Source organism: Helianthus annuus, chromosome 8 (genome assembly GCF_002127325.2).
Source record: "Helianthus annuus cultivar XRQ/B chromosome 8, HanXRQr2.0-SUNRISE, whole genome shotgun sequence".
NCBI lineage: Eukaryota > Viridiplantae > Streptophyta > Magnoliopsida > Asterales > Asteraceae > Helianthus > Helianthus annuus.
Genome location: NC_035440.2, coordinates 72,839,161 through 72,849,555, shown reverse-complemented (window position 1 = coordinate 72,849,555; position 10,395 = coordinate 72,839,161).

Below are 10,395 nucleotides of genomic sequence, written 5' to 3'. Positions count from 1 at the left end.
CTGTTCCTCTCTCTTCAGCTCAAATTCAAAAGCCAATCACTGACATCACTCCTGCAGGTGTCCAATTTCCTCTGGAACTTATAGCAGTCAGAGAAGAGATCAAATCCTTCTACTTTGAGGATGACCCTACTAAAAGGAGTTTGCCATCTGTTGAAGGATATCCCAGGCCTAACAACATTGAAGAATACTTGAAAGTTAAGGCTCAATAGGCAGAGGATATGTCCAAGAAAAATTCACAAGGAAAGTCTGACAAAGAAATACAAAGGCATATGAATCCCTGAGAAAAGACTACATTGAGAATATCATGACTTATAAGAAATATAAGGGAGAAAAACACATGTACAAGGAGTGGACCATTCCTGAGCTTGAAAGTGAAGCAGCAAGGATTCAAAAAATGATTAAAAACAAGGTAAAACATACTCCACCTGATTGGGCAAAGTATAAGAAGAATGTACCTGATAAGGCATTGGAGCTGAGAAGAATGAAAGAGGAATTGATCACTGCTGAAATTGGGTCAAAGAATCAATTGATGAGGTGGAAAAAAGACAAGGTCAAGGTCACTTACAAAAGGTTGGAGGATCTAAGGAAGAAAAATCCAAAGATTCCACAAAAACCTGACTATCCTGAAGTAGAGGTTTCAACTAGACCACCAAAGCTGTAAATCAGGAGAGCCACTGCTCCACCTGGTGCATTTCTTTATCAAAGAAGAAGGCAAAAACAGGTGGATGCAAAAACAGCAGAGGAAATAGCTGCTGGTAATGAAGTGATAAAGATGGTTTACAAACAGATGATGGCTGATATTCCTGAACTTGCTCAAGCTCAAAGCACTGCTCAGTCAGCCATCACCAGGCCAGCATCTCCAAACTCCTCATCTAATAAAAATCTCCTAAGAAACCCACCAGACTCAAAAGTACTAAAGTGGAAAACTAATAAACAGTCCCATGTACTGACTGTGATCAAGTCTAGCGGAGAAGTCTAAGTCTTGAAGATCTACAGGATCTCCTTGATCTTCCACTGTGCAGGGATGAAGATGACACAGATGCCTTAGACTTTGAGTTATAACTCAAAGGGCAAATAAGGGAACTGTTGATGAGACAATAAAGCTCCACAATAATGAAGAGTTGTGGCATTATCTGTTCCAAGGGGAGATTGTTGGGATTGAACCCTATCAGAGGAACAGATAATTAAAGCCAAAACCGGATCAGAGTAGTGGATCCAAAATAAGCAGATGTTATGTATACAAGTCTCTCCCCTTGAAAGTGGTTTCAACATCTGATGACCTCCAATCCACTGAACTTTTCAACTGCTGACCTACAACTGCTGATCAAGTCAAAGACTGATGAAGACTAAAGCTCTGCCGATCAATCTTACTGCTATGGGTAAAGCACTGCTGAATATATCAAGTACTACTGGATTCACAACAGTGGAAGGATAAAGCAGTAGTTTAGCTTTTCTTATGTAATGTAATGTAACCAGTAGTTAGTATAGCAGTGTTTGTAATAGATCAGTTGTTAGAGTTTGTTTGGAGGTTAGATGTCACTTTCATGGTGACGTCAGCCAAGATGCTTCAGTGTTTTAGGCGTGCCTATAAATAGAATAGTACCCTGTACTGTTCTATTAGCTCTTCACCATCCCTCTTCCTGTACGAACAATCACTATGAGCTCAGGCTGAGGGGGAGTTTCTTACATGCATGCATTGTAATCATAGTTGAAATAAATTCAATCATTTGGTTCTTTGTGAAAATGTATGTTGAAAGCAATTCTCCTGTTTAATTGTGTGTAAAGTTTGTTTCCATTTATATTCCGCTGCACTACTTGTTCATCTTTCATCTTATTTCAGACGTAAAACACAATCAATCCAAACTCAGATCCTAACACGATGTCACATAACGATATTTCCTAAAAGATATAAACCATACGAGTTTTATAACGAGAACAATTTACGATTTGGTATACTTAAACAAATGTTTTGGGTTAAGAATCATGGCTACGAGATTTTATCATATTGCAATACTTTATACTTTTCAAAACAAAGTTTTTTTGTAGTCAATCGAGGTATTGCAATATGCAAACGAGCCATTAATCCGACACTCTCATAAAACTTATGTGCTCGCCAGCATTCCTTTGCTGACTTTGTTTTTACATATGTTTCAGGTGGTGTTCAATGATGTTGATTGCTAGGATGCATGTTCACATAGGATCTGGACAAGGCCTTAGTGACATAATAACAATGATAGACGATGTGTAACTTGTTTGTTTGTTTTAAGACAATGTAAATTATCTACTGAATCAATAAAACGAAACTTTTGTTTCCATGGTTATGAAACAATAATTCTGCCACTCCACTCCACTCCCCGACGTTTCCGCCGCGGTTTCGTTGTTTTAACGCGGTCGGGGTGTGACACCACTCTTGTCCGTGGTCCATGAGACGGAGCCACTAGAGGAGCTTCTCGTATCATAATCATCTGCACCTATTCCAACATCACATACTCAAAGAAGACCCCGGCTTGAGCCCACCAATGGTACTATCAGGTATGGTGAGCCTTCACAAGTCCTTGTTTGGGACGACACCCAACCTTGGCACATAACTCTTTGGAGTTGCATTCGTCGGAACCGAGTCCTTTCTCCACATACCAGCGATCATACCCTGACCTTACTAGCTTACTCTACTCTACTCTACTTCAAGCCTAAACCAGTGGGCATTATGTGAGGTACATCACATGCAGGTGGACCTCTACACACCACTGTAGAAGTCCGTGGACATAGGGAGGTCATCACTTATTTGAGTGATGAACTTGCATCTTACTCGATATTCTATGGAAGATAGATTGACCACGAAGTTGAGAGCGCCTTTCTCATTGCATACTCGAATCGTATCCCGACCCAAATAGCAGAACAACTACTTTGCTTTTTCCAGTAACCTAGACTACTCTTCTTGATGTAACTCCATGTTGATTTAACCTAGGGTTGATGCTTAAGCCTTTGATGGTCATCCATCTTTGGAAGCACTCCATACTCGGCAACCTAATCTGAGGGACATTTTGACACACCATTGGGGAAGTTAGGATAAGCATGCAAGGAGAATCATTACTACGGGTGCACACGTAATAGTAATTTGTGATGAATGTGAATCCAGGTGAAACCTGGTGTGTGAATAAGTGGCCCCAAGCTGTTATTTGCATGTTTAAGCGTCCATTGTCAGTAGATGTTCTTGTAACCCGCTCAACGACTAGCTAGTATCATGAAACTTGTTCAACAAATGATAGATGCAACTATCAATTTGAGGATGTTTACTGACTTTTTAATCTACCATTTATGGAAATCCATTATTTTCATTTTCACTCAAGTAAGAATCGTAAGTGGGCTTATAATCTCGTCAAAACTGCATCAAGAAGTCAACCTAATCGGAGTTCTAATAGAATCTCCTGGCAAGCCATTCGACATCAGATTTGAAGAATTCCTTGTGAGCTAATACCTTATCCCTTGCGCTTCAACTATAAAATTTTCCTTGATCCTATCACTCTGTCGTCTACAGGTCTGCGATGACCACAAATTTATCTCGTTGTCTACAGGTCTTACTTAATTTGTACACTAGCATACCCATCCTTGCGGCAAGAGTTCCATAAATTTATCTTGTTGTCTACAGGTCTGCGATGACCACAACTCGACACTAGATATAGACATCTTCGTCGCAAGACTCGCCTCAGCCTGATTTCAATTTCTAGCGGAACGAATGATTAATATGTTTTCCTTCAAAAGAACATTAACAAGATTGATGACATAAGTCCGAATGAGCTCTGATAATAACTCTACCCCATGACTCATGACTAAAGCAATGGACCCATAGCGGATGGGCGCAAGACCCCAAAGACATCTCGTTCGGCTTACCAATTACGATACACCCTGGATTTTTTTCCTGATGTTTAGTGCCTCAATTATACACACTCGGGCTCGAACCCATCACCTTTGATTCGCTACATGAGTCGATAATCAATGAAGACGCATCCTTCAACATTAAGCATAGAGACCCTAAATTGCAAAATTTTCTAAAGGATTCTTTGATGAATCTTTGCCTTAGTTTTTACCCATCACAATTTTATCCTAACAGGAAATCGATTCGTCCTACAAGGCCGTCCACCTCCACTCCAGATTACTCTCTCACTGTGTTTCATTCCTCATAACATTGTAACTTGACTTGAAGCTCTTCTCACAAGAAGCTGTTCTTAAACTTGAAGCCTAACATAGCGTAACTTAAAGGACTAGATTTGTAATGTAAACAACTGGACAGCCAAAGCTTTGGCCAATCAACGTAAGGCATCCCATCTTTAGAAACTCCACTACATGCTAAGTAACACTACTAAACCAATTTTATCCTAACAAGAAACTGATTCGTCCTACAAGGTCGTCCATGTCACACCCCAAAAACATTGCAGCGGAATTTAAAACGTAGTGGTGACGGAAGTTGGTGCCCATTTCTATCTTGATGTTCGATGCATTATATTGTTGGACAATATTACTTATTTTAAACATAGATTTTTAATTTAACGTTCCAAAACACGACATAACCATGACATGATAAAGTTGTCTTTGATCCTCACAGATCTTATTACATTAGTCCCGGAAAGTTTAAAAGTCAGTCCAACATTTTAAGTGACAAAACATGCATCGACAAACACAAGATACGCCATAATTCTCGAAGCCGAATTCAAGTACCTGTAGAACACGTTTCAAATCAAGTGTCAACACAAAGGAAGGTGAGTTCACATATTCAAATCTAAGCAATTTGACCCAAAGGAAAACTTTCTGATTATGTGTTTATTTTAAAACATCCATCTAATTTTTAGAAAGTCCATTTACTTCCTTAATAAAATCCATGGGTCATCCGTCGAAATTTTTAAAGCTCGACATTAAGGCATTTTCCCAAGTTTTGTATATTAAATTCATAGTGTCAACGTTCAGAATCGTATGTTAGCTAGACAATACGAACTATATATTTACCATGTAGGGATAATCAATGCTAGACAATAACCAGAATTTAAATTCGTCGCTTGACTTGACACGGGGCGACCGGTCACGACGGGGTTGTCAACCCGATAGATCTACCAACAATTCATTGCGTACAATACTTAATCGATTAAACGACATCATTAGCGCCGGGTTCATATTGAGACCATATATGATGTCTGCCTCACGTACAATATATATATATCCTACTAATATGACAAATTTAATATACGATGTTGTACGAATCCCCTGAAATCCCCACCGAAATGTAAGCCTATGCCGTTACTTACTCTCTTGAGACCAAGCAATATTCGTTCCAACCACACCATTGTTTTCCCTCGAAAACATATATTCATCAAAAACGTTTTACCTCGAAATGTATGATTTATCAAACTCCATATATTTTCAACGAAAATATATAATTTATATTAAAAGGTATGTTTTAATCCAAAAACATTATTAAACCCTTTTTGGCGTGTTCTACCCCCAAAACATATACAAAGCAGTAAAAGAGGGGTTTAGTGACACTCACCTTTGGGTGCGTATTTTTAAATAGCGCAATCCCACAGTTTGATTTCTACACGTCTTATTATATGTAGGAACGATTTATAAATCAATATATCACAAAAATCCTAAGTTTCTCTGTTTTCTTATAATTTTCACATAACTTTGAGATTTTCTCAAAAAATCTTCGTTTTTGATTATGTTGGCACGTTAATATATATAGATGAGTCCATATATATATATATATATATATATATATATATATATATATATATATAGTTAATATTTTTGCGACTTGAACGATTTTATTGGTGACCGTTATCATGTAAACCCATTAACACTCTCGTTTATACGTAATATATCTACGATTTGCGCGTCGTAATATATATACATAAACGTTTACATAAATTATTATCCAAACACGCGTAATTTCGTCAACTTATCTATTTTTTCATTTTAAGGCATACATAAATTATCTTATAAGTTCCAATTTTCATGCTCGACAAACAAGTTACACATTTAACGCAATTTTTACCGTTTCTACCGCAAAAAACGCACAAGTATACATGCATAATCTAAATTCCAATATCATGTTAAAACTTAACATATTTTCACATTCACATGTTTAAATCACATAACACATCTTAACACATAAGGTTCACCCAAAATTTACCCTTACTAGTTGTGACATCTGTGTTTGTAATCATTGTAAACAGTTCAAATATCAATGAAATAAAGTTATTTGATCCTTGTGTTTGTTTGTTTATGTTTGATGTTTTCATGTTTTGACTTTTATTCGATTTCAAACTCTATATCCCTTTCTGGAGAATTATACACAAACTGGTGCGTAAACGTAATCAGTTAAAAGCGACAAATACTCCGGAACATCAATTCATGCTTAACATACCTTAAATAACCTTTACATAACTTAGAAATAAGTTTTGAAGGCTTTGGTATGGCGAAATCCAGTCAATACGCTTACAGGGACTAAAACTGACAAACTGCGAAAGTATGCCGATTTGAACTGTAACGAACATTCCGGAACATGATCATAAGTTAAACACACCTTAAATATCCTTTACATAGCTTAGAAATAGGCTTTGAGGGGTTCGGTGTGCTAAAATAAACTTTATGCTCATTCAGGGACTAAAAGCGTCAAAAAGTGCATAAGTTTGCATTTTCGCGCATAACTTACATTCTGAATACTTCCGGACATCCAAAAATTTATGTAAGCATTAAAATATTATGTTTTAGTGTTTGGCTTGTCAAAAATCCATTCGTCGCGCAATTTGGACCGTTTTTGCGTCCGTTACGACTTCCGTCGTAATTAACCGAACAACGCAATCGTACGGCCAAACGAACCGACATCCGGCATATTTTTGAGCATGTTTTATGTTCCCTATACTTTAACATCCTTATAGAGCTCAAAAATGGGTTTGACGGGTGTTAGAAGTGCCAAAACACGACTATACGCGCACAGGGGCCAAAACTGTCAAAAAGAAAACATAGCTGGTCTGCAGGTCCCTTACGGACCGTATGGGGTTGCTTACGGTCCGTAAGCCCCTCCCAGATCAGCAGAAATGCTTTCCAGCCATTTCTAGCTGTTACACACCTTTACCCATGGTTTCTTGCATCTTGTGGGCTGGTTTTGGATGTCCCATGGTTTTCTAAAACAATAGGCACACATGGAGGGTGGAGATCGAAGCTCGGATTTCAAGAAACGATCCTAACGGTTCTACAAAATCTATAAATACCCCCCATGAATTCACTTCCAACTCACTTGATTTTCTGAGATTTTCTCTAAGTTGGAGTGATTACCACTTCATACCTGAGAAATACTTGGAAATCAATCTTGCGGGGACCTTCTGTAAGTATTCTTTCGCGTTTTTCGTTCGTTTTAGAGTTTAAGTCAAACTGTGTTTGACTTTCTGCGTTGACCAGTTTATGGTCAACGCGAAGTTCGTTTGAACTTCATAACGTGAGCATAATCACGATTGTTATAGTCCCTAGTGACTATACCTACTGATTACCACGTTATCTAGGCTCAGTGACGAGTCGTAGTTTCGGCCAAAATGCGTTTTCTCGCGTATTTTGTAACCAAACTACTCTAGGGTATTAAAACCGTTTGTTTTAATGCCAAACCTGTTTTCTAACATTACTAAACATGTTCTAGCATGTTTAGCTCGTCGCTTTTAGATTTGTGCTTGTTTAGGGTCATAAAGGTAAGCGATCTAATCAATCGCTTATGCTTACGAACCCGACCCATTTGGTCGATCATTAGGATCCGACCAAACACTTTAGGTGACCATAGTTGTATAGGGAATAACCTTCCGAGGTTATACCTTATGGTCACATCGTTTAACTAGTTGTATGATAGGTAATGTATGTGCCTTAGGTAAATTACCAAAATACCCTTTTTACGCCAAAATTCATTTTAAGCCTATGTAACATAATTTCTGGTATCTAAACTGATTTAACAACAATATTGAACATGTTAAGGCATATCTTGTTTATCATAGGGCTAGTTAGGCATTCCAAACGCGTTTTACGCGAACGACGCGTTAAAGTAGCATAAGCTACCTAAGCGGGTCGTAACGGGTCAAAAGCACTTAGGATAGGTTTCGCTTTAGTACGTAGGCTTTGTTAAACCATATTACATAAGTTCCCCTACTTATTTGGTTTACGAACCCTCGTACTACCCGATCCTCCGATAGGTCCGTTTATTAATGTAGATACTTATATAGGTGCCGTTTGATTCCGTGACCTTCTAGCATTGCTTGGTGGTTATCCTACGACTTCTGAGCAATCTCAAGTGAGTACATAGTCCCCTCTTTTACTGTTTTTCAAACATTTTGGGGCGAAACACATGTGCCTACTTGTTACTTTCGTGCTTTTCATTTTTTTCATATCATATACTTGCTATGTTCATTAGTACACTATTAGTACATGATTTCATTATGTTTTTGCTATGTATGTCCATAGTGTGCATACCTAGTACATCATTTTACATGACATTTTATGCTACGTATGCTCATTTAGCGCATACTTAGTACATTGGTTTACATTACCTTTTTATGCTATGTATGTTCATCATACTTAGTACATTTGTTTTTCATCACATGTTTATATTTTGGGTATGACATTTGGTTTGTTTAAGTGGGACAATATACATTCATTAACTTTGATCACGCCGCTCGTTAGTAGGTAATGGTACCATAGGAATTGACAACTCCCGTTCCTGACATCCTGGGTATGTTTGGATGAAAGGAATGACCGAATTCGATTTAAACATAAAAACCGATAAACCTTTAATTTGTTTAAAGGTTTATCACCACAGTCACAAGGCTTGGATGTATGCATTTTCACAATACTGCATAAATGTTTGTATTCAGTATAGCATGCATCTCCACAAAACATAACGTTGATTTAAACTGAGTTTTACTTCAATACTTTGTTTTGTGCATTTTCACCTATGGTTAAGTTGATACATATTTCACTTACCATACATGACCTTTTGTTTACACATGACATGATTGACATTGACATAGACATTTTGACATTGTTACACACATTACATGATATACACTTGACGTTAGACATGGTTTTTCGCTTAAACATTTTGACATTTGGTTAAACATAAACATGTTTACATTGGTGGTTGGTTTGGGTAAGTGATTTAAGTAACGAGGCGTGTGTAATATGATACAAACATGGTGGATATGCCGCTGGTACTTCCTATATATAAGTGTTTGTATGATATTACACATCGCAGCGTTGTTTAAATCATTTCAGTTTAGCTATATAACATATTTTTCACAATACATTGTTTACAAACAACTTGTTTTATACAACTTATTTTACTTGGTTATTCATTTAACCATACATTATTCTTTCAAAAATACATATCTACCATCGTTTTTCAAATGATTTACAAACAATACAATCAACAAGGTTCATGACTACATTTCATTAAACATTTTTTTCTAAAACCTAAGTCATGGATCCTATTTTCACAAAACCTATGTATCTCACAGGCATTTTTATGCTGACGTACCTATTTTCGCATGTGTTTCAGGAGCAAATGCATAGGATGATCGTGATACAATAGGGTGGACTTGGGCCTTAGTGACGATAAAATGGATCTAGACTAGTTAAAACTTGTTATGTACTTTATTTCTTTTTTTTATTTTAAGACAATGTAACTTGTGGGTTCTCGTTTGAAACAATGTATTTCACCCTTGGGTGATGAATAGAATATTATTTAAATTACCTTGGTTGTGGAACAATAATTCTGTTACAACACTCCCCGACGTTTCCGCCACGATTTGATGTTTTACGTGGTCGGGGTGTGACAGAAGAGTTGGTATCAGAGCTAATGGTTATAGGGATCTAGGTTATTAGTAATGCTTTGACCAAGACTATAACCTTTCTAGGACCCCAACATAAGTTGTCTTGTGTTTAGATCTTAAAACATGCACTTCACCTATCCTTAGGTGATCACCAAAACAAGAACCCAGTTTTCTAAAACGATTTTTGAAAAACAATCTTCTGTTTTCAAATGATTTCTTATATGGTTTTGAACCCTTTTTGGTTTTTCAATTTGATTTAAAACTTTATCATTTGTTTTTAAATGATTCATTTGGCCTTATGCCTTCCAAGTTTTCAAAATCTCGTCAAAGTTTTGGGTTCTAAATAGTGTGAACATGTGCAAACTGGAAGGGTGAATGCCTGTACCCTGGGTTTTCTGTCTAAGGCTAGAGTGTTCGTACAAATCCACATAATCGGACCAGTCACTCTTACCTGGGAACTCCTGGGTGAGTGTTCACTTATAGGCGAGCATGTCTTCGCTAAGCATTATTTATGAGCCCATTTACTTTGATTAGTCAC